This window comes from Caretta caretta, chromosome 2, assembly GCF_965140235.1.
Source record: "Caretta caretta isolate rCarCar2 chromosome 2, rCarCar1.hap1, whole genome shotgun sequence".
Taxonomy (NCBI): domain Eukaryota; kingdom Metazoa; phylum Chordata; order Testudines; family Cheloniidae; genus Caretta; species Caretta caretta.
Window position 1 is genome coordinate 50,385,525 of NC_134207.1, and position 25,416 is coordinate 50,410,940.

The window sequence follows — 25,416 nt, forward strand, 5'->3', positions numbered from 1 at the left end:
AGAGGCTGAGCTTACTGTGAAAGATACTGATAATTCTTTCAAAGCTAATGAAAAAGTCTATATTCCTTCTGAATGCTGATCCTACCTAACACAGTGCCGTGTGTGTGTGTGTGTGTGTGTGTGTGTGTGTAAAAATAAAAATGTCTAATGCATTTTTTGAAATCTGCTAATAATTATTCTTGAGAGCTCTGTTAGACGAATACTATCCCATTTTACAGATAAGGAAACTAAAGAAGAGACTTCTAGTGATTTGCTCATGCACACGGAGTCAGTAACAGTCAGGATTATAAATCAGGGATGCCTTGCTCTCATTTCTGCACCGAGACTGCTGGACTACACCCTTCATAATGAAGTACTGTGAGTGATGTACCTGTGACGTTACACTCCATAATGTTTTATGGAGATAGGCTTATGAGTGTAAATATGATGTAACTGGAATATGCTTTATACAAAAGGTCTCTTGTAAGGTATCATTACAAAGCTTATGATCTACTGAGTGTGTTCATCCTTTTTGTTTGCATGTATTAGTTCTATGTCTCGAGTTAGGAAAATAAGATATAAACTTGTATTACTGATGTAAACATATTAAGTGGAAGCCATTAACAATGCTTCAGAATCAATGACCTGTAAATGGGTTTGTTTACCAGCAAGCCTTCCTGTGCACGTGTCGGCCAGCTCCTAGGTAATGAAGGAGTCTTACAGTGACATGATTATGTCACCTGAACTGGAATCCATCTATTAAACCTGGTGCTTTTCCATTTAGAAGGAAGGGTGAGGACCCAGAGAGACAAAAGATTCTCATCTTGTGCCAAAGCTATAAAAGGGGTGTAACAGAACAAAGGGGGTCCCAGTCATGTGAAATCCCCTGCTTTTCTCCTAAGATGTCTGCTGGAACTAACAAGGACTGTACCAGAGGAAAGGATTGGGCCCAGACAAGGAAGGAGTCTAGTCTGTGAAAGAAGCTTATCTGAGGGTGAGATATTACCTGAAATCAGTTTCTTATGGATTAGGCTTAGACTTGTCTGTTTTTGCTTTATTTTGATTGGTAACTTACTTTGTTCTGTCTGTTATTACTGGGAACCACTTAAATCCTACTTTTTATACCTAATAAAATCACATTTGTTTATTAGTGAACCCAGAGTAAGTGATTAATACCTGGGGAGCAAATGGCTGTGCATGTCTCTCTATGAGTGTTATAGTGGGTGGGCAATTTATGAGTTTACCCTATATAAACTTTATACAGAGTAAACCATTATTATTTGGGGTTTGGATCCCATTGGGAGTGGGGTATCTGGGTGCTGGAGATAGGTAACCTGCTGAGCAGTTTTGGGTTAAAGTCTGCAGCTCTGGGTCAGTGTTGCAGCAGAGTAGCATGTCTGGTTCAACAAGACAGGGTTCTGGAGTTCCAAGTTGGCAGTGGAAAATGGGCTCAGAGGTAATCTCAGCACATCAGGTGTCAGTCCCAAGGGGGTCTCTGTGACCGAACCCATCACAGTACCAGGTTCTAAATGTACAATGTTTACATGTATTTGATTATTTTTCAAAAGGCTAAAGTGGCAGAAAAAAACCCATAGATATGGGTAGGGAGTGGGTTGTCAACCAAGCAGCTTTTTGTACCGTCTACTCTAGGCACTCAGTCAAGCCTCAGTAGGAAAAAACATACAGAAGAGCAGTTGCCCTATCTTTTGGAAAAGAAAAAGTCCTTTGTTCCAGAAAGCCACAGGATGAGTCAGAATGCTAATTTCTCACTATATTCTTTATAGCCATGATATAATGAATGCACTCCTGCACCAACGTTGTACCCTTAGCATGATTCATGCCAATGGAGTACACTAAAATTCATTTTATTTGTACAGGTCTCACCCCAGCTCCAAAATTTTGAGCTTTGAGTAGTTTAGGTGTCACAAGTCTACACTTATTTGTCCCTGATTAGCTATTTTAGAAAGTAATTAAGCAAATCAATAAACAGAATGAGCATGAGTCAATAGAATCTCTGATAAGCATGCATGATCTTCAACCTACAACTACACAGTAGTCAGCAATTACAAGGCAGCTATACAATCTCAAGGTTTTTTAGGATATACTTGTATAGCTATTAAATGTCCAACTACTAATAATTTTTGTTCTGCTCATACAACAGTTTTTCAGATCTGATCTTACATGTGTACACAGGGTAACTTCCACTTAATCTTCGGTAAATATCAGATGTACTTAAACACCATTTAAAATGTACAGAATAAGCAAAAGAAACTATTTCATATTCTTATTTTGTCAGAAACTCTGCAATGTGTCCATTTATTTGCAATTTTAACAATAACATAACTTTAATAAAAGGTAGATATTACAGAAATACTGAATCTCTTTCAGTTATCCAAACTATGGCTTGGAACATGTGGGACCTATGCAGGTAGACCTCTGTCTGTACAAAGGCCCTCTGGCTTCAAGGGGATTTGCAGGGTACGAGATTCCAAACATGGATTTGATTGCAGGATTAGAGCCTATTTCAGTTTATTTGAAAAAAATACAGTGCATATTTGTTTCATGCTAACAAAAGTTGCAGAATTTATCATGCCATTTAATTCAAATCTTATCAAAGATGTTATACTCAATTAGAAGGTGCCACAAGGAGGAAAACAATCCCTTCCTAATTGGATCCCTATTACTAAAGTAATGATAATGATCTTCCATTTATACTGTGCCTTTCAACCTGAAGGATACCACAGTGCTTGACAAACAATTGTAGCAGTTGCCTTGTAGTGCCTGCTATAGTTAATGTTACATTACAATCCCCGCTTTCACATGCTTGTTGTATTTTTCCCTGAAATTGCTGCAAATACTTACAAATATAGGTGACTTTATTCACCCTGATAGTCAAGTTGGCTTAAATGGGACTATTGAAATTGATAAAGATAGTTACATGGGTAAGTGTTTACAGGATCAGGGTCTAATATTAGACATGACACATTGACTGGGAATAAAAAATGGGAGTGGGTAGGTGAGTTGAATTAAAGTTACAAAATTGAGATCCCATAGTTACTCAGTTCACATATGTGCACAACTTGGTGGAGCTATTATTTTAATAAACATAAAAGGACATGTTTTGACTGTTTTTTTTTAAGAATGTACATTTTTAATACTGTATCTATCTGAACTCTTCTGAGTTTACTCTCCTTCTGTAATCTATTTGTGTTTGTCCACCTAAGAGTGGCATTGTATATTGTCATTTTTGGAACTAAGTGCTCAGTCTTGAGAGATAATAAACACTCTGGCCTTGATCCTACAGAGCTTTCAAGCACATTTTTAACTTTAAGCGCATGAGTAATCCTATTAAACACATGCTTTAGATCCTGATTTTTTTTCCCGAACAGGGGTCAACTTAATTATACACACACATAACTTAATGCGAAGCACATGCTTTACACCCTTCTTTGAATTGGGGCCCAAAGGTTTTGTGAGATATGGGCCAGAGTATAAGCATCTTGCAGGATCAAGCTCTAAAGGCCTTATTTTACAGCTCTTATTGAAAAAGTGACTAAGGGTCTGACCCAAAACTCATTGAAATCAATGGAAAGACTCAACTTTAAACTGGCACCTAAATCCCATTGGGACTTAAGTACATGATGATCTTAATAAAGATTATCATGTACTTAAGACTAAAAGGCATACTCCAGTGAATTTAGATCAGGCCCTGAATGAGCAAAGCCCTTAAGTCAATGAGGAATTTAGGCTAAGTAGTAGAGGGAGTGCAAGTCCAGGGTTCCAGCCTCAATCTGATAGAGAATGTTCTAGTTAAAAAATAATCTTAAGCATTTTAAAAAAGGAAATAAAAATCTGAATTAAAGCAGATATTCAAATATGGACACAGTTTAAACAGTTTTAAATAAATATGACATTACATAGTCTAAACACAAGACCCCATATAGCTACCAATATACACCCAGAAAAAATAGGCTTCCATGCTTATCACAACTTTCGTTTTTTAGAATTATAGAATGTACTCAAATTTCATTTTTAAACATGTTGACAACACGTCTCCTATGTAACGTCCTAGCCTGATTTGACACCCATTATCCCCATCCCCCATGTGGCACTGCAACCCCTCCCCCTGTTCCGATGTGTCTCTGTGCTCCCACTCAGCCATCCGATCCTCATGTGGCCCTACACTCTTCCCCCATTTCCCCATATGTCCCTTCACTGCCTCAGCCAGTCCCTTCACTGCCTCAGCCAGCCCCCTCCCCTCATCTCCATAGTCTCTGCATCCCCAGTCCCCATGTGTCTCTGTGCCCCCACTCAGCCATCCCCCTCCAGCTCTGCACTTCCTCCCCCTCTGCCCACGTGGCCCTGCATCTTCCTTCCCCTGTGGCCCTGCACCTCCACCCCCCATTCATCCCCTGCCCTGATTTGTCCTCCCTCACTACCCCTATGAGCCCATCTGACCACCCAGCAGCCCACACTGTCTGACTCCCCATAGCCCCAGTCTCCTGACCTGGCCCGACAGCCACTGTGAAGAAGGCAGGCTCTCTCTCTTCCCTAGCTGGCTGGGAGCTGCTGCTCTGTTCTAGTGCCACAGCACCCTCTGGTGGGCAAAAGGCAGGATCACAGCAACTTTTCAGCCGAAGCTATTTTCTGCCAAAAAAAATTGAAATATGTGCATGCACAGTGACACAGAATTCCCCCAGGAGTAAGCTTGGTGATTAAAGTACTGGCCTGGTATATGCAAGACCAAGGTTCAAGATCCCACTCTGCCTGATTTGGAGTAGTCTGAGATTAATACACTCAAAAAAGGTTTGTTTTTATTTCAATGTTGAACAAAAACAAAATTTCAAAACTATGAAAGTTGCCACAAATGAAAACGGTCATCTTCCAGACAGCTCTAGTGTGGAGGACTAGCACAAGACCCTCTGCACTACCCAATCCTGATACGGTATCTGTAACTAAAAATGTCCAAAAGTTTGGCTTTGCTTAAACAAGGTACTTCTCTTTCTTTTTTCCCCTGTTTGCTCATGCAAGAATACTGCCAGCTAAAGTAAAAAAGCTTTTTATTTACCTGGATGTCCTTATATGCGGGAAAAGGATTAGCAGCAGCTGAGATTTTTGTTTTGCTAATCTTACTTTACTTTGAACTAAACTCATAGCACGCTGAGAAATGTAGGTTGATGGCTGCCATCTTTGATGTAGGCTATTTCTGCTGATGTAGTTAGAAATATTGTTCTATTTTTCCTTAAATAATGTTACTTTGCTGATCAGGGTGCCAAAGTAATTATAAAAAAAACATTTTTCTGTATTCTAAATCTATTTGAGGCTTTACATACACAAATAGGGCTGAATTGCCGGTGTTGTTTTTCTCCTATGGCATTTATGGAATTTGAGATTCATTAAACTTGGATTAAAAGAGAATTGCTAGTTCCTGAAAATGGAATAGTGTGGGTAAATCTTGGGCATAAAGAGAAGTCTGAGATTTAATAAAGAAGAGTCTCTCTCATTTAGGAGCCAGTATGAAGAATATGTTGATTCTAGCAGTCAGCACTACTCAATAAAAGCCAGTACACAATTAGATAGCTTTGTAAAAGGGCTTCTCAAGAACTAGTTTAAATCTAAACTCACATATTTATGAGGTAAGTATGTCTCATTTTTACAGCTTTGAAAATTGTATTTGTATGAAATCAAGCAATAATTCACATATTAAGCATAAATTACATTCAATAACAGAAGGATAAGAGGGTGATACCGTATAAATCAATAATAATAAAGACTTTGAACATGCTAAATGCTGTGTGTGGACATTAGCTAATTAATTATACAATACCCCTAGGCAGTAGCTAATTAAGGGTCATTATCCTCACTTTAAAATAGGGGAACTGAGGCAGAGAGGTGACATGACTCCTCAAGGCTTTAATGCATCAGTGGGTCAGTTTAGGATTAGGCCCTAAACACCCCCCCCGGTCCTTTTTCTGCATATTTCAGAAAGCTCCCTACAGCTTATACTACACATTATCCTATTATCATAGTAGACACCAATATTGTGCATAGCGGCCACCCCTTATTATTTGAGGATACTCAATCAAATCTCCAATCAAATTAAATTCTGCTTGCTGTGGCTTTAGTGCTGATGCTGTGGCATGCTTTCCAATGAGACAGCAAGAGGAATTTTGTTAGCTAAAATTTCTCCTGGGAATTTCTCCTGCTGGAACATAACTTCTCTGAAGACTCCTTCCAGTGTGCCTCTGCTGGTAAACAGCTAGAATCCACCCTTAAATAGATACTAATCCACTTATTCTATTCATCATATCACAATCCAAAATATTTTGTATCCAGAAAGATTTTTTGACATAAAATAGCAATAAAAACAACCCACAATACTTAACATGGAAAAAAACATGCAGTTTGTGGGAAAGAGTCTCCTGTTTGAGAACTCTTCCTTCAAGCATCAACCTTTCAACATCTTTGGGTAGGTCATGCAAAAAATCAAGGAACATATCCACTCTTTGTTCAAGAAGGAAGACCTTTTTCTGTCTTCTTATTTGTGACCTTTATATCCGGCACAAAGGTGGTTGTGAACATAAAGTCCTTTATTTTTTTGTCTTTAGATCCAGTTGAATTTCTACCTATGTCAGGACCAGTAGATGAACCTTCAATCCTGAATCCCTTCTCCACAAGGACAAGTAGGTTGAATATAGTGTAATACAGGTTCACATTCAAAATTTCTCACAACAGAAAGAACACACACAGATGGAACTTGTATAGTTCCATCTTTAATATCTAGGGATATGAAGAGCCATAGCCATATTTGTTTCTCAACATGATTTTTTTAGTACTTCAATTTTTCAGATAAAACAATATTCTCTTTAATTGGGATAGATGAAACAACTTTCATTGATTCAACTTCAGTCTTTAATCCTTCATTTAAATAATTCTACTTGTAAATGTTTTTTTATATCAATCAAATTGGTCATCTCTCAGAAATTCTTGGCTCCTAATTATTTTCTGTAAATACTGCTCTCTGGCTGTCACACCTTTAATTACTTTAGTTATATCAGCTGATCCCAACAAAAAAATATATTCACATCAAGTCCTGTAGAGTCAATGCAGTGATTACTTTTGTATAAGAGGTAAGTTGCACGACAACAGTGCATGAAAAGATTCTTATACTTGTTTGTATATCACATAGTTTGTAGAACTCCTTCGGATCCACCTAGATAAAGGGGTTTTTTTCAAATTTTTCTGGAATGAGTAAGCACTGTTTAACTGATAAAAATGTTATTAATTGCCTTCTACCTGAAACACGCCTTTGTTCATAACAATGAGTCTGTGTTGTATGAAGTTACTCTTACCATGACTAATAACCTTACTGCTGGAGATCTTCTTCAAATGAAATTGCATATTTTTAAAAAATATACCATGGGGTTTTTTTTATGTAATAAGACTGGGACTCATATTCAAGTGAAGATTAAGATATTGAGGTTGGTACTTCATTTTAAATCCTAATGAAATCCACAAAAGTTATCTGAATTCTTTAGTCAATTAGTCAAATAAAATAAAGTTATTGACTTTCCCTTAAACTGGAGAAAATATCCCTTTGTAAATGTGGAGAGCAGCTTACTACTTCAGAAGTGTGTTTTGTCTTGTTTTGATTCATTAAAATCATGCATTGTCATCCTCTGATGTAAAAAACCAAAAAACAAGAAACACCCTATACAAAAATTCTAACTTGTAACTTCCTGACATTTATACTTCCTGACTAACTAACTACACACCCACACCCTCTTCTACCATGGACTTCTACATCTGGCATTTTTTCCTTCCTCTTAAAAGATGGAATGCATCCCTATGCAGAGGGCTAGCACGAGATACCTGAACCAATTCAGTTCCTCTTATTTCCTCAAAATAAGCTTTTAGTGCTGTATAGGTCTTGTTCTGGCTTTCTGCAAATTTAATCTAAATGAAGGAATAAAAGTGATGCTTATAATGTTTATCATATAAGCTGGACAAATAGGGCTTTACCTATGATATGTTATCACATAACAATACATTTCCTTCCTCTCATATTATACATAATGTCCATGGAAGGAAAAACACTTATAATATTCTGTCCTTAGTCTCAGTTTTTCAATATTTACTTTAACAACTGGTGGGACAAAGGAACATATTCCAGAGCCTTGTCCAGTCCTTCTCTCATTGAAGACTATGGGAGCAGGTTCACGCCCCAACACCTCAAACTGAAGACTCTGGAAACTTTGGGTGCTCAACTTTGAGGCCAGGAAGCAGGGCAAGCCAAAAGTTCCAGTTGTTGTGCAGAAGGCAATGTCATGAGAACCATGACTACAACATCTGAATACAGGAGAGGGCAACACAGTGGTTTTGGGCTATGAATCTAAAAACAAAAACCATAAATAGGGGCAGAGTTTGCTTTTTGCTATCATAACCAAACAACTGAGGTTGCAGAAAAACACCAACCACCCCAGCATATCCTGTTTAAAGTGAACTGGTACATTTCAAAGGCCCAGTCCTACTCCCAAATAAGTCAGGGGACAACATTTCCTTTGACTTTAAAGGAAGCAGAATCAGGCCTAAAACCCTGCTAACCCTGCTAGAGACTAAGCATTGCTGCAGCTTGTATAACACTCAGAGTTTCAATTCCAGCTGTCCTGACTTTGTATCCTTCACTTCGCTCTTGTGGACCCAATCCTGGGAAAACATGACCATTCATGCAAGCAAACAACTTCTGAATAGTACGCAACTTATGGAACACCCTTTGCCCCCCTCTCATGTCTCCCCATACAAAACAGATCTTAATTTACAGTTCTTAAATGGCTGTTTCACCTTGTGAAGTTCTGGAGTGCAAACCAGACCAGGGAGGGGGTGTGTTACCACCTGCCACACAACCCTGAGTGCTTCACAATGCTTTTGCTGTTGTAGCTCCCAATCTGAGCCTCTCACAAATAGCCTAAAAGCATACAGTTCACACCTGAGCATCTGTGTATAGCTACAGCCCTGGTCCAGAAGCTCTGACCCCAGCAGTCTGACAGCAAATGATTGCTCCTGTCTCCAGTCATGCTCTGATTTCCACCAGCCTGGGTTACTACTTGCAGGGTGACCACAACACACTCCCAGTCCCAGATTTTCTAAACAAACAAACAAACAAAATGTGTGTTCTGCACTGTTCAGCCCTCTCCTGGACAGTTCAGATACTGAAGGTCCATTGCCCTGTAAAAGAGTTAATATTCAACATTTTATTACTTTAACAGGAGTTACTGAACAGTTCTTTCAAAACATGGCACTGGCTTCATTTAAATTAAAAGTAAAACTAGCTTATTTAATTACAAAGAGATAGATACAAAGCACAAGGTATTAAAGCCAGAACTGGTTATAAAAGAAATAAAGAAAATGCTTTCCAGTGGATAAAACTTATAACAAGCTAGACTTGGCTCAAGGTAAAATCCTTACCCCCATGTTCCCAGCAACATAGATGACCAAATTCTCAGGTCAGGATTTCTCCCCAAAATAAAAGGGCTGGCTCCTTTGTTTTCTTAGATGAAACACACAGAGAGAGAAGCTGGGGTGTTTTTGCTCCTCGTTTTTATAGTCCAATCACCCTTTGAAATGCATTTTTTTAAGGTTATCTCTCGGTAAACTTCATTCCAGTTGTGCGGAAGGAGACATGGAGTCTCATGGTGAAAGACGTTTCATGCTGTTGTTTGCTAAAATGCAGATCCATCTGCTCCTGCCCTCCCACTTGACCAGTAATTGCCAGTTTGATAACACCTGGTTAGAGGCATCAGCTTGCCCTTTGTCGATGAGAAACCAGTTTACCCACTCCCCAGACTTGTCTGATAAACACATTGTAGTCATAATTTCAGGTTTTGTTCATAACTCTTAATACTCATTATGTACATACATTACACAAGAATACTGACAATCAGTGTTCTATTAGTTTTAAAATGATAACCTCAAAAGACATATTTTGCACAGAAATTATCACAATGTATAGAGTGTGAACACAAGCATGTTTTCAATCACAGACCTCTACATTTTCCCACATCAGAAAGATACCAGTGGAGTCAGAACAACTGGAGTTTAATCTATTGATGTCATGAAAGCCAACATGTTTTTTAGGCTTCTGCAATACCTTACTGTACTTAGATTAATTTTAAAATAATATTTTTAAAGTGTGAAATTACAGAGAGCTTTCCTTATACTATTATTCTCTTGCCTTTTTAATGGTGGATGTGAGAGTCTTGTGACTGAAGATTTTACCCATGATTTGGTTTGATAATACCATCACCATGGTCTGCTTTCATCATAAAATCTCCAGTGTCTATCTCTGCTAACTGTAATAAAGTAAAGAGTGTTAGCTGGTGTTCTTCAAATGCAATGCATATGAAATTCTCAGTAGATGCCTTCAATGCTATACTTCAAGATTCAATTTATAGGATAGCAAACAAAAGAAAATTAGAGTTCTTAAAACTGGTCCCTCAATATCACTTCAGAGATGTTTCCTAATCTGAACAGTTCATTTATTTTGTTCATTTTTGTTATTTTTAAATGCAGGGTTGTTTTACCAAATGCCAGGGTCAACATTATGATAATAAGAAGAAATGAGTTTATAGCTTCTAAAACCATCTACTTCCCCAGTACTGCAGAGAATGATGTTATGAGCTTAAAAAATGTCTCGTTCAAAACAGAAATATTCTACTTTAATGCTTGACTTTCTGTGAATGAGTAACCTTTAACACAGCGAAAAATCTTGTGGCAAATTGTCTCACTAAATAAAGAAATTTTATATTTTATAATACATATAAATACATATCATGCTCCAAAGTGAGATACATGTCCTGCAAAGTTTTACCATTGCAAAAAAACCCAAATCAGATATTTGTTACTGTAGTTCATTACTCCCACTTATTTGAGACTGTATTATCATATCCCCCTTTATAAAGATCAACAATGCCCCTAAATCTGATGTTAATTCATGTATAACACAGAGAGATAAAGTGGTAAGGCCAAGAACCATTAAAAAAATCAGTCAGTGATAAAAAAATGACATGTGTGCAAGTAATAAAAATGTAAGCACAGTACCCTAAGTGTCTTAAACCTTCAAATGTTCTTACAGGGAATAAATCTCAAGAAAGAATGTATTTTTTTTCCTGCAGAGTACATTTCAATTTCTACAAAACCTCAAATAGCTCCAAATTGTGAATTCCTAATAATTGAATACAATATTTTTCAACCATAAGCATAAATGGGAATTCAGATTTTTGGCAATGGCTATAATATGAATATGTTCCCTGCAACACAATGTAACAGGAAAGGTCCATTCATGCTCTAGGTCTGAATTGTAATATAATTATTTCAAAGGAAACATGTTCATTAGCATAAAGTTAGTTTTCTCTTCCCGTTTATACACTGGATTGTATGATGGATGCAGGGTTACCAGATCTATCCTTCTAGAAGCTAAAAAGTGTTAATTGCTAACCAAATTAGTCAAGTATTCTATAAAATTCAGTTTTCCTATATTCGGATTTGCTGTAAACTTAACAGGTTACCCCATACTCATCACAGAAGCAAGCTAAAATTGGAAAAGAGGAAGAGGCACAAAATAGCAGTGACATTTTTATTATTGCTTTTATTTAGCCATAAAATTATAATATTACTTCCCTATTAATATACTTTGCAGTAAATAGCTTCCACAAATGTGCTGAGTAAGAGCAAGGACGGTATGCAACAGCTATTAACACCTAAATGTAAAGAAATATACTTTAACAATTATACACCACATTTATAATAGAAAATAAGAATTTTCTCTGGTGAAATTCCCTGTAGAATCAGATCGGTGATGTATGACAGTTAATTTCAGATAAGCATATTATAAACAATATGCCTCACTTTGTTCTTAGGTAAAGGTTTGATCAAGCCTTTCTATGCAAACTCAAAGAAATTAACAAGCTGCAGTAAATAATGCATCTCTGTAAACTTTCCAAATGGCACACAAAGTGTCACCTGGGTGGGATTCTAATTATTTAAATTAATATATACTATCACTTTTTGACATCAGTAAAAGTAGGACTGGATCTATATAGCTTTTAAGACACAGTCCTGTACAGATTTATTCATATGCTTAACTTTAAACTATAATGGACTACTCAGAGGCTGTGAAGTCAATGCACTTAAAGTTAAGCACCTGTGTAAATCTTTGTAGAAACATGAACAAAATTTTGCAGGATTGGGAGCTTATTTGCTTAATGCTTCAGCAGTTAGAAAGCCTTGAAATAACAGTGTGAAACCAGCGTCAGAATTTATTGTATATTAAAAAAGTCTTTTGTTTTGACTATAATACCCTCCTTAGCATAATTTTTAATGAATATAATTTGACTTTATTAGAACAAAAAGTGTCTCCACTGCAATCATGTGTTTAAATTACTTCGTTAAGGATCATCAATAACTGTATGGAAGTGAACAAAAAACATGTATTAGCAGACAGTTGATCGTCTCCATTTTTTTTTCAAATAAAGTTATAAAGATGCAAACTGGTGAAGAACAGGTATTGCTAATAGAAACAGCTTTCTTAAAAAAAATAAGTAGATGGTTTGGTAACATTAAATAGATTAAAAAAGTCACTTTGATGATGTTCATTCACTGCTAATCAGTCTCTGCTATTAATTAAAACTTAATGACCTGGATCTTTGTCATTGACAACATGTGGTTTATAATTACAAAGGAATTTAAATTAACGTGGCTATAGTAATATGGAAAGGGCAGAAACTCAAGAGAAAGTATGTTTATTTAGAGACTAATTAAATAAGATTTCATAGCACAGCATGTCTTTTTAATAAATAAGTAAACTTCTCCTTAGCTTAATGTGCATTGATCAACACTGCTGCATTCCACAGCTTTGTCAATCTGTCCAACTGCAAACACTTCTGTTGATTTTTTAAGTGTATAGAATGTTGATGCTACTAAAGCATTTTAAAATGTCTTGGCATTAAAAAAAAGTGGCCACCAGTTCATGAATACCAAATTAATTAGCTTTTTAATCTAGAAATAGTCAATGCTGCTGCTCTAGTCTTAATAAGCAACAGAAAAACTATTTCCCATATCAATTACATTATTTCTATTGGGTCAGAACAGGAGATACTGTCCTTGAAAATGGTGTCACAGTGAGAGAGATTAAAAATTCTGTAATAATAAAGGACTTCCTAAAAATCAGTAACAGCAGCAGTTCCTAACCATAATCCTAAGCAATTGTCTTAAATTGGAGCGAGGGTGGTTTAGGTAGGACATGAGGAAAAACTTCCTGTCAGGGTGGTTAAGCACTGGAATAAATACTGGAAGGGACCTTGAGAATTAATCTAGTCCAGTCCCTTGCACTCATAGCAGGACTAAGCATTATCTAGACCACCCCTGACAGGTGTTCGTCTAATCTGCTCTTTAAAATCGCCAATGACAGAGATTCCACAACCTCCCTTGGCAATTTATTTCAGTGCTTAACCACCCTGACAGTTAGGAAGTTTTTCCTAATGTCCAACCTAAACCTCCCTTGCTGGAATTTAAGCCCACTGCTTCTTGTCCTATCCTCAGTGGCTAGGAAAAAATAATTTTGCTCCCTCCTCCTTGTAACAAACTTTTACGTACTTGAAAACCGTTATCATATCCCCTCTCAATCTTCTCTTTTCCAAACTAACCAAACCCAATTTTTTTTCAAATCTTCCCTCATAGGTCATGTTTTCTAGACCTTTAATCATTTTTGTTGCTCTTCTCTGGATTTTCTCCAGTTTGTCTACATCTCTCCTGAAATGTGGCACTTAGAACTGGACACAATGCTCCAGATGAGGCCTAATCAGCGCGGAGTAGAGCAGAAGAATTACATCTCGGGTCTTGCTTATAACACTCCTCCTACTACATCCCAGAATGATGTTAGCTTTTTTTGCAACAGTGTTACACTGTTGACTCATATTTAGCTTGTGGTCAACTATGACCCTCCAGATCCCTTTCCGCAGTACTCCTTCCTAGGCAGTCATTTCCCATTTTGTATATGTGCAACTGGTTTTTCCTTCCTAAGTGGAGTACTTTGCATTTGTCCTTATTGAATTCCATCCTATTTACTTCAGACTATTTCTCCAGTTTGTCCAGATCATTTTGAATTTTAATCCTATCCTCCAAAGCACTTGCAACCCCTCCCAGCTTGGTATCGTTCACAGACTTTATAAGTATTTTCTCTATGCCATTATCTAAATCATTGATGAAGATATTGAACAGAACTGGACCCAGAACTGTTCCTCGCGGGACCCCAGTCATTATGGCCTTCTAGCATGACTGTGAACCATTGATAACCATTCTCTGGGAATGGTTTTCCAACCAGTTATGCAGCCACCTTATAGTAACTCCATCTAGGGTGCATTTCCCTAGTTTGTTTATGAGAAGGTCATGCGAGACAGTATCAAAAGCTTTACTAAAGTCAAGATATACCATGTCTACCACTTCCCCCCTAACCACAAGGCCTGTTACCCTGTCAAAGAAAGCTATCAGGTTGGTTTGACATGATTTGTTCTTCACAAATCTATGCTATTACTTATCACCTTATTATCTTCTAGAATTTTTCAAATGGATTGCTTAATTATTTGTTCCATTATCTTTCCGGGTACAGGAGTTAAGCTGACTGGTCTGTAATTCCCTGGGAATTACTCAATGCTCAGCAGCTTGCAGGATCAGGAGCTATGTGATATTTGCAGGATAAAGTATTCATTTTAAGGAAAAAAGTCCAGGTATTGAAGCAGTGGAGCTGATAATTCAATTTGTGTCATGCTTTTCAACCAGTATAATATCACAGAGGACTGTTACTAGGGGTTGCATCTTTCAGATGAGATGTCAAGTCAAGGCCCTGAGCACTCTATTACTGATGCTTTGGCACTCAAAATGATTTTGCAAATATCTACATTTTCATAGTCATTAACGATCCTTTGGCACATATTTTCCATAGTTCCCCAGAACACAGGAAGCCTTTTGAAGTCACCAGAATGCATAGCTGCTGCTAACTCTAGGGTAGACAAGCAGGAGCTCTGCTGCTGGATCAAGATGATAGAGCACTTATGTGATTGCAAGGCAGAACTTTGTATGGACACAATCAATCTTTAAACCACAAATGAGCCAAAACAAACACTGCAACTCTATTGAAAAGAAAGCCTTCAAAGCATTAGCTCTACCCCCCTTCCAAATTACCAATGGAGTAATGATATTGTGCCTACATAAATTTTCACTGCAGTTTCAATTGGATATGATATTTTTCTTCTGTTCCTCTACCTATTCTCAACTGTTTGGGAGTTTATAAGTGTTGCTGTGCATTATGGGTACTGCATTCTATTGCAGCATTGGCTGCACTTCCGTGATTGATGAAATGATTCTTCTCTAGGTTGCAAGCAGCTTGTAAAGCAGTATGCAAATGCAAGATACTGTTATTGGGTCAGGTTCTTTTTGCAATCCTGTCCCTTTGTGTGGACCGGTCCACAGGATCAGTGAGCTGTAACTGGGGAGAATCCAGCCTATTATTTATTTGTTTTAAATGGGAGTTAAAATCCGATGAGAATACCGCCAGTATTTCTGCTGCTTCAACAGAAGGAACGAAAAACAAGAAGCAATACTAGACAATGAATGAGAAACCCAACTCACAAATTTAAAGGCAGGAAAGAAAATCCTCCTAGGAAACAAAGCAATAACTAATAACAGGTAACAGTACTCTGGCAAAAAATAATACAAAGCAATATAAGAATCAAACGTTTCCTAGCAGATGCTAGAAAGTCTCAGCTGTAGAAATGTTATAAGTTAATTTTGGTCAAGTCTTAGTGCTTTTCTTCATCTTAGTTAATTCTAAAGATGCTCAGCTAAATAAGTATTTTTTCCCACTTTTTATTATAAACATCACAATAACCAAAATATGAAGTTATAAATTTAAATTATCATCTGTAACACAGCATAGAATTAACATTCTTATGGAAAAAACAAGTTTTTAAATATTAAATATTAAATCTATAAAATCCAGTACATCAATACTTCATTACTAATGAAGGGGCAACAAGGAGAAGGCAGGGAAATGAAGTTTGAAAGCAGCGGGCAAGTGAAGGGAGGGAAAGAATCCAGGAGGATGGAGGAAGGAAGTCTGGCTTGGCTACTGGATTTTGGGTGCTCCTTAGTCGATGTTTCTAAAAATGGAGCCCACATTTCTTCAAAACTCATGTACTCAAACCAGAACTTGACCCTTTCTTTGGCCACTAGGTGAGAATACCACTGTTGTATTCTGTGCATTGATTTACTTTTCCACCTCTGTAAATTCATTTGTTTCATGATCATGGCTGCTCTCAGAGACCAGGATGGCTGAGCTGATGGAAGGCTGAAATGCATGTGTAAAATATGCTAATGTTTGATTGCAAAAGCCCCAAATCATTCTAATTCCAGTGTCAACTTCTTTCCACAAATGTTTAATTGGAGGACATTCCAAAAGGATGTGCAAGCATGTGCTCTTATATTTACCACAGCATCTGCATGTATCCAAAGGAAGAACTTTAAAACCATGTTTTACACTGAGTAATACAGCGGACCACTGTGGAGCCTTTAAAAGATGCTCCAAGCTTTAGTCATAACTTCAAGACTCAAGGAGTCTTTTTTCATCAAAAAAGCATACCTGGATGACGTGGGCCTGAGGAGAGATTTTAAGATGGGTTTTAAACATAGATAGGAAAGTTTCAGGGCATTGGTGCTTGTGGAAACCCAATGGGGCACAGGGACAGGGGCGCCCAGATGTCTAATGCTGATAGTTTGATTACCTTGCAGAAAGTACAACAGAGGCAAGACTGCCAGGGAGCTGGAGTACGTGGAAAGGGAAAGATGAGGCACTGACAGGGATGCACCTTCTCCTCACTTGTTGGGACCACGTAGTGCCAGCAAGACCAATGCACTCTAAGTTATGAAGGTCAGGAGGAAGAAGGGGAGAGAAAGAATGATGGGGTGGGTGACAAAAGGGAATCAAATAGAGCATAACAAAGGAAAACACAAAATAAAGTTATAAGTAGAGCAATATACTAACATGTACGTACTTGGCAACAGCCAGAACTGATGTCATCGATTACTGGGGTTGAAAAGAACAGCTAAATGTAGAAGACACATCCGCAACTCAGGGGGTGTGCAAAGTTTGAGTTCATATTTCATGCTATAACAAGAGTCCTTCAAGTGGTTACATCAGTCTCTGAGATAGTATAGGTTGCATGGGTTTACAGCGTTCCGGAGTAGCAACTTTGTGTTTTATGATTATGCATGTAGGTCCCTGTTAGAGTTCCCATGTGGGGTAATTTTCACACACCCCCATCCTTCAAATAATTAACAATTAATCCAAAAACTATTACCTTACCCTGTAAGTACATGGGCATATAGCAGCGCCCTAGAGATGCGATTTGTGAGCTAAACGTGTTTGATGGTCGCACTATGGCCCTACAGCAAAATGATGAGGTTTGCAAAAGCAATCATGGGTAGCTTATTTCTTTCTTTAGGGTATCCACAAATGATAGTATGGCACAGTCTACGTCAAAAGGGATTCTCTTCTATTTGGTTCCCAAGGATGCCCAGTTGACTTGCTGCTACTGACTGGAGTCTCTATGTGCATCTTTATGTTACTGAGCTGGTTCCTACTGCAGCAGGAAAGTATTGCCAGTAGGGCTGTCTTAAGTCAAGTCAGCATCCTGTGCACAGAACCACCTAGTAGTGGCTAGGAAGTGGTTCAGATTGGAATTGTGTTGCTCACTGGTGCAGGGTTTGGGTGCGGGAGTTGTGTGCCTCTACTCCCTCAGTATCAGGCTGTGTATAAGGCAATAAAAGCCACAGCAAGTCAGCACGGAAGGGCATGGCACTGAATATTCAGTAGTGAGATGGTCCATGCATATCCATGGTATATTGTTGTTGCTGTCGTTCCAGACTTCTGTGTAGGGAACACAGCAGCCCAGTATATCCATGGATTTCATCTTCACTATTCATAGCCAAGACCCAGATGGACAGAGGATCAAATGTAATGAGGGCCAGCTGGACCCACATGGTAAAGGCAAACAAAATGCCAATGGTCAAAGTAATCAGGAACAGCACACATCAAAAATAGTTTTATAGAATGATTAATGATGCTCTTGCCCTCTGATGGCTCTTGGAATGAATGGGTTACTTCTCCAGATATTACATGAAGCTTTGCAGGAAACAGCAGGTAATATCTGAGCTCTCTTGGTTTGCCAGTGCCCCAGCCCTGCCAAAAGCCACCCTTTGCTTCATAACCTCCCTTGCAAAGTCATGAAAAGGCTCTTTAATTGGGAGATTGCCATACTGAACCTCTTTTTCCCCCATTGCCTGTTGTACAATTGTTTCTTCAGCTACAAACTTGAGAAATTTGATTATTGAGGATCTGGATTTAGCCCAGGGGGCAAGCACTGGAGTCAGGGACCTGTGGCTCTTTCAATATCAAATACACGGTCCTCAGGCAGATCGAGTATTTCTATTAAAAGTCTGGGGATAAATTTTACATAATTTCCTTGCTCTGTCCCCTGAGGGACTCCTACGATTATAAGATTGTTTCTGTGCGATCTGCCTTCCAGATTGACCAATTTAGATTTAATGATTTTAGATCCTTAGGGTGTTTCTTAGTTTGGGCAGCCATGCCCTGCATTTGCTCCTTTTCTGAAGAAACACGACCCTCTAATTCTAACATGTTGCCTAATAGCAGCTGCAACAATTCAATACTAGACACTGTTTGGAGAAGGTTGCTTTATGTAAGGAACATAGGCCACATTTGGATTCAGGCCTGAGTAACACTGGTTAGAAAAATGTTTAAGTTAGTGTTGCTGAGAGATTCTTAAAGCAGCTTTCTGGTACATAGGCAAAAAGGCTATTAAGGATAAGGTCACTCACTTGCCCTACACCCTGCCTTTACCTTCTTAAACTACTTTTCAAGTGTCATAATTGACTCATTGTCAAGAGAATGTGTGGAAATGAGCTGGTGCATAATGCTGACTAGCCATGAATTATATTTCAACAATCATGACACTTATGTCTGGGGCCTAACTGGAAGTTTGCCTACCAGATCCTTATCAAGTGGCAACTTCTTGCATCCTGTTGTTGAGAGACATCTATTTTCAGTTAGCGATGACTTGGTTTCTCTTTCACCTGTGACTATGTGACTCCAGGATCAAGGTTCCAGGTCACTACTCCACAATGAGCTACAGCCAACATGCTGGAATCCCTAATTGGACACGAACATCTCCTAAGGTGAAGTAGAAGAGTCACTGATCCCTACAAAAGATGCCAACCATGTGGAGTAAAGGGGGGGCCCCCCTCTCAGATCAGCACAACACTTGAAGTTGTATCCTGCTCTTTTCCTCCTTGGACTGGCCCTCCAAAGGAAGAGAGGCAAAAGAATCTGACCACTGGCTGAGCCAAGCCTGAACAACGAAGAGTTAAAAAGACCACCTGTCTTCCTCACCTGTGAAAGTACTTAAATTACATCTTATCAACAAAGATGCCAGTAAATAGCAGTTTAGATCCAAGTTAAGACCAATCATGTGAATTGAAGACTTCAGAAAGCTGCAAAAATTCTTCCATAGATTATTCTGCATCTGTGCTAACCTGCCAGAAAGATGCAGGCACTGTGTTAGAGTGGGGAGGGAAATACATTTAAACAAACCAAGCTTAATGTATTCTTTGCAGACTGGGAGAAAAAGTAGCTTTCCCCCCCCCCCCGCCCAAAAAAAAAGCAATCTACCACGAAATTATTTTGAGAGGTTCACTTACTTAAAATTAAGGCATGTTGGAACCTCTGCCTTTGCTAAATGCTTAACTAAATGGCTTAAATTAAAAATGCAATGGATTGTCCACTCGCCTTCCTGTAAGATCTTAAAACCTGTTTTTCTTAACTTACTCATCATAATTAATTGCTAATGGGAAAGCTAAATAAACTGAACCATTGACTTATTGATTATATTTCAGTTGTAACCTCAATTTGACCATTGCATTATACCTTTGTAAATTAAGGTAGGAATACCATAACAGTGACATTTGCACTTAAACACATTTGTTTTTATAGCTGCTTGGTTAATCTTTTAAAAAAATTATATATATAAGAATTACGCTGAACTGGTTTATTTCCCAAAACTTCAACATAGACAAAGTATCCTATGCAGGAGAAAAAGATACAATCATTCCTGAGCCCATCCCATATTTCCATTACTTTAACTACATATTACTGTAATTACATATTTGAGTGGAGTCAGCAAACTCTCACTGTTGTCAGCAGAGGCACCTTGGCTTTGTGTGTCTGTCTCTCCTCATCTTTCCCGCTCCTTCTCCCAGATTTGCTGGTTGAAGAGAAGATCTCCATTCCTGTTGAACCTGAACATGTCTATGTCAGCATAATTTCAGGTGTGAGCTTTTTGGAATAGGGGGTGAAAAGGAGGAGGCAGCAGGATGCTGGTAGATGGCCTCAAACCCCTCAGGAGCCCACTCTACCAATGTTCTGCGGCCCCTTCTGGTCCTCTTGCAGGATAATCTCACTGGCTTTTACTGTCATATTTGAAACTTACTTGTGTTTGTGCTAATACTAACACTTGACAGGTTTCAGAGTAACAGCCGTGTTAGTCTGTATTCGCAAAAAGAAAAGAAGTACTTGTGGCACCTTAGAGACTAAGCAATTTATTTGAGCATAAGCTTTCGTGAGCTACAGCTCACTGCATCAGATGCATCCGATGAAGTGAGCTGTAGCTCACGAAAGCTTATGCTCAAATAAATTGGTTAGTCTCTAAGGTGCCACAAGTACTCCTTTTCTTTTTACTAACACTTGGAGATTTAAAAATCAATACTGACATTGGTAAGTCTACATTAATTTTCAGATTTCAAAGAGCTTTGTGAATCTCATTGGTGTCTCTTCACAGCAAGCATTTCATTCTCTTTGAATCTCCATGGGTTTGCATCATACAAACATAGCTGGAAAATTTCAGTGAAACCCAAAGCCAGGTGGGTTTCACAGGGCTTGGGGTTTTCAATTCAAACATTTAGGCAGTTCTAGGTTTTTTAAGAATTTGTACCACAAAAAGGTAGAGGACATAAGTTACCAATGACAATTTCATGCGATAAGCAAGTATTATAGTTGGCTAACTCTCGCCAGAGTATTTTAACAGTAGCTCACACCACTCTCACAGCATGCAACAAACAGGAAGCACGGCCACAGATTTATCGATATTATGTAGATTTCTCCATATCTCATTTTAACCCACAAGATAAAAAACATACAGCATCTATGTCCCATGTTTTATACAATCCTGCTAGCGAAGCCACACATTTTGATTATTTTAAATATAAGTAATAGCGGTATCATGAGATGTTGACCTTGGAATGTTAGCATTTGCCAAGACATTGATGAGATTATTCAAGTTTGAATACTAATACTAATTCACAAAAATAAGACAAAAAACGTTTCTGGCTAAAGCAGTTACTAAATCTAAAATGTTGCTTGCTTGGATAATTGTTTCAGAGTAACAGCCGTGTTAGTCTGTATTCGCTAAAAAGAAAAGGAGGACTTGTGGCACCTTAGAGACTAACCAATTTATTTGAGCATAAGCTTTCGTGAGCTACAAGCTGTAGCTCACGAAAGCTTATGCTCAAATAAATTGGTTAGTCTCTAAGGTGCCACAAGTCCTCCTTTTCTTTTTGGATAATTGTGTCATCTGAAAAGGTCTCATCTTAAGAACTGCCAACATGCTTTTTTCAACCAATCCTTGCTGCATTAAGGAATTAGAAAAAGAAAACAAATATCTATCTCAGATGCAACTTACTGAACAAACTTGTGTTCTCAATCCACATCTCTTAAATGTCTTTTTTCAAATACCTATTAGATCCAGATACAGTACACAGTGCGTTCTTCAGCCTGAAGCAGTCCAGACAGGATACTGTATATGTGATGTAGAGGTCTAAGTACACTACAGGTCTCAATATTACATTGGGGCTCAATCAGGATCTCATTCTGCTAGACATATATTATTTAATTTGTAGGGATCATGTTTGTGGGAGCTCTATATTTTATTCTGAACATAGCTGAAAACCTAGGATGAAATTCTAGTCCCACTGACATCAAGGGGAGTTTTGGCAGTGAGTTCAAAGGGCCAGGATTTTACCATCAGTTTTAAAAATTAGAGCTCAGTAAAAAAAATAGAATGCTAATCACAGATGGCACATAAAAATCAGCTGCACCAGAGATTCCCTGGCTAGGAACGTGTTGGTCCCAGTACCTGGCACAGAAGTTGTTCACATTTTCATTTTCAATGCCCTTCCCATCAGAGAGTGTAATGGAACTGTCAGTTAGATACTCCATTGCATGACAGTACATCTCTTTTAGCAAAAAGGTGTGGAAATATTCTAGTTACAAGCACTGACTGGCAGGACATCACCAGGTACTTCACAACGTTTACCTGTTCAGGAGTCAAATTTTCTCAGGGGTCAGCCCAAGAGTGTGGAATGAACTCCTGCAGGAACTAAGGGCCATCACAAACCTCACCACTTTCTTCTCCAAGTGCAAGATGCACTTCTTCAACCTAGCCTTCTCTTACATAAACACATAGCAATGTATACTTTAAAAACAAACCAAAATAGTCCTACCAAAAGAAAACACTCCATTGTACACACGCATGTGTACGCGCACATATAGAGAGAGAACAAACCACATATGACCGATGTTAGGCATGTTGCTCAGCGTATTGCTGGAAGGTACTCAGATGTTACCAGGAATAAGACAGTATAAGAAACTGTAGAGCACAGAATTCATGATACACAATAACATGCCATCACACCAGTCCTTTCTGTAGTTCCGTGACTTCGATTAGGTTAATGAAATATTAATCATTTCTACAGTATTACATTAAGATGGCATACAATTATGTTTAACTCTCCTTTGTTCGAAATAATTCCCTTTAATATCTTTGTAAAATAAAACACAAACAGGATCACCTACAGCATTTCCCTGCTACTGAGAAGCAGAGGAAAGTAACAGATTTTTTTTTAAAAAAAGTTTCCCATGCCAAATAATGACAAACAAATATTGTACTCAATCAACAACATTTATCAAAACACATTAAGCAACAAGGTAAGCATATAATTGTAGCTTCAAACAGGTTTGAGTGATGTCTAGCCTTCCTGACTGCTTACATGAAAATCAACTTCATAAAATCCAGTGTAAAGTCTTATGTACTCTACAAGCAAAGGGCTAGTCTGTCCCTAGTCTAAAGTGGGTGGTGTGAAAGGGAAAGGACACAAGGAGTCTTCTCCTTTAACCCCAGAACTCCCCATGCCAGGGCCAGGGATGAATGCAAACGGTGTACTTTGAAAAAAAAAAAGTCAGCATGTCAGCAGTTGATTAAAGACTGCATCATAATGCGTAATCCATTATAATGTGGGCAGTGCATGAATTAAAGTTGCACAGGCAACCTCGGTTCACACATTTCATGACGACTTTTGAGTGACTGGCTTTTCAGCCTTAACATTTTTTTAACATAAGAAATGACATCCCCTCACAACGAAGTTTAAAAAAAAATTGAAAAAAAAAAAAGATTTAATCCTGTGGGACCCCATTGACTCCCAACATGGATCAACAGTATGGCTGGGATCTATAGGTGCTCAGCACAACGCTCTCTACCATTTGAGCTAAGGGAGTAACTGGTAGCAATAGAAGGCTACTGTCTTCTTTGAACCAGCTTCTAGAGGAGCTACCTCAGTTTACGAAATGGCTGAACATTTTTAGCCAAATCTTTCAAAAGAAAAAAAAATCAGCCTGTGGCAGACAACTGGCCTGCAAAATTTCAGCAGCAGCAGTTTACATCTGGTAAAATTATATGCAACTGAAAGAGAGCCTTATAACAGAAGCGTGGGGCAACTTTAACTATTGTCATCAGTACTTGCACAACCTATAATACACACACTATTTTGCAGTTTCCATTAATTAAATTACTTAATCTTTAATCAACACAATACATTTTTATAGCTATTTAAAAATAGCCCTCAAAGTACTTCTTTTAATTGTTGTACATAAATTCTAGTTTAATAAGGGAATGCTGCATTTTCATCAATAAAATAAATGTCAGTGGAAACTTTGTATGTGGTACATATTGAAAATATCCAGCAGGAAACAGAAAAATAAGATATTGTTTAATCAGACAGATAAATCACATGTAATTTGATGAAGCTTTACAAAATGAGGAGGACATCTATATTATAAATGCAAAGTAAAAAAAAGTATCATTATGCCATAGACAATAACAGCTTTAATGCAGATTCCTTTGACAACTACTTTGACATGTACAAATGTTAAAAGAAATGCTTAAAGCTGAGTCTGAATCTCCTCTCATTTACACCAGTGTAAATCAGTAGTGATGCCAATGAAGTCAGTGGAGATTCACTTCCACCAGGGTAAAGTTGGTGTAAGAATAATCTGACCCTACGCGTTTAAATATACGACAATATTTTGGGCACAGTCCTGCAGTTTTTGTGAAGGAACAGCTCCCAGTATGAAAGCTCACCATGTGTTAGGATTACAAAATTGGTCCTTGAGTAGGTTATCAAAATGGCAATGTAGATCTTGACTCTAAAGGTCACACTTGTACGAGTAAATTAAGAGTAAATTATATTACAAAACAAACAAACAAAAACAAAACAAAGGAGGATGTTCTGTTAAAGTCTTCTAAAGCCCTGTGCTAATGCCTGTATAAAAAAGTTGCACTCTTTTTTTGGACAGCATTAAGAGTTTGGTGGCTGTTGAACACTCCAGGACACAGCCACATAACAAACCCGCTCTGTTAACTTAATGTACGTAGTATGTCCAAATGTGTCACTGATTTAAGAGACTATTAGTGGATCACAGAAACTATTAGTGGATCATAGAGGGTAGACTAACAGCAAAAAGGTTAAGTATATACAGACTTGCAGTAAAGTTCCTGGCTCTTGTAATTTTTGTTCAAAGTAAGATTGTTCAGTATAAAATGCTTTTTCCTTTGCTCGCTTATCAAAAGCATCAATACATATTTGAAGATCTTACAGACTGAACTCAACTGAAAGATGACCATTATACTGACAACATATAATATAAAGCCATTGCATTGTTCCGTTTTTCCCAGAAATTATTTTCTCCCCAAACTTACAGATGTGTCAATATAGAATGACCTTGGACTTTACAGGTCTTCAGTTAAAGATTACAAATCAACTGAAATGCTAAAAGGTGTAAGGAAGGATTAGTGAGAATAATCATTTTCAAAAATGTGTCTTCAAGTTCTTACTTTTCCATATCCAAAAGGTGATAACTGGAATTGCTTGTATAGTATTCAGTATATGGCTATGCCTACATGGCAGTGCAGGGCAGACTCC

At 38.0% G+C, this 25,416-nt stretch overlaps 1 protein-coding gene across 9 annotated transcripts in view; it reads right to left on the bottom strand.

Moving 5' to 3' along the window:
- RALYL (RALY RNA binding protein like) overlaps positions 1 to 25,416 on the bottom strand; it is a 643,381-nt gene that overhangs the window by 547,456 nt on the left and 70,509 nt on the right. The window contains exon 3 of one of the 9 annotated variants that reach the window (XM_075125082.1): positions 4,487 to 4,626. The exons of the other annotated variants lie outside the window; for them this stretch is intronic. The gene's annotated coding sequence lies outside the window, so the exon portion shown is untranslated. The remainder of the gene's footprint in view (positions 1 to 4,486; positions 4,627 to 25,416) is intronic. 9 annotated transcript variants of the gene reach the window in all.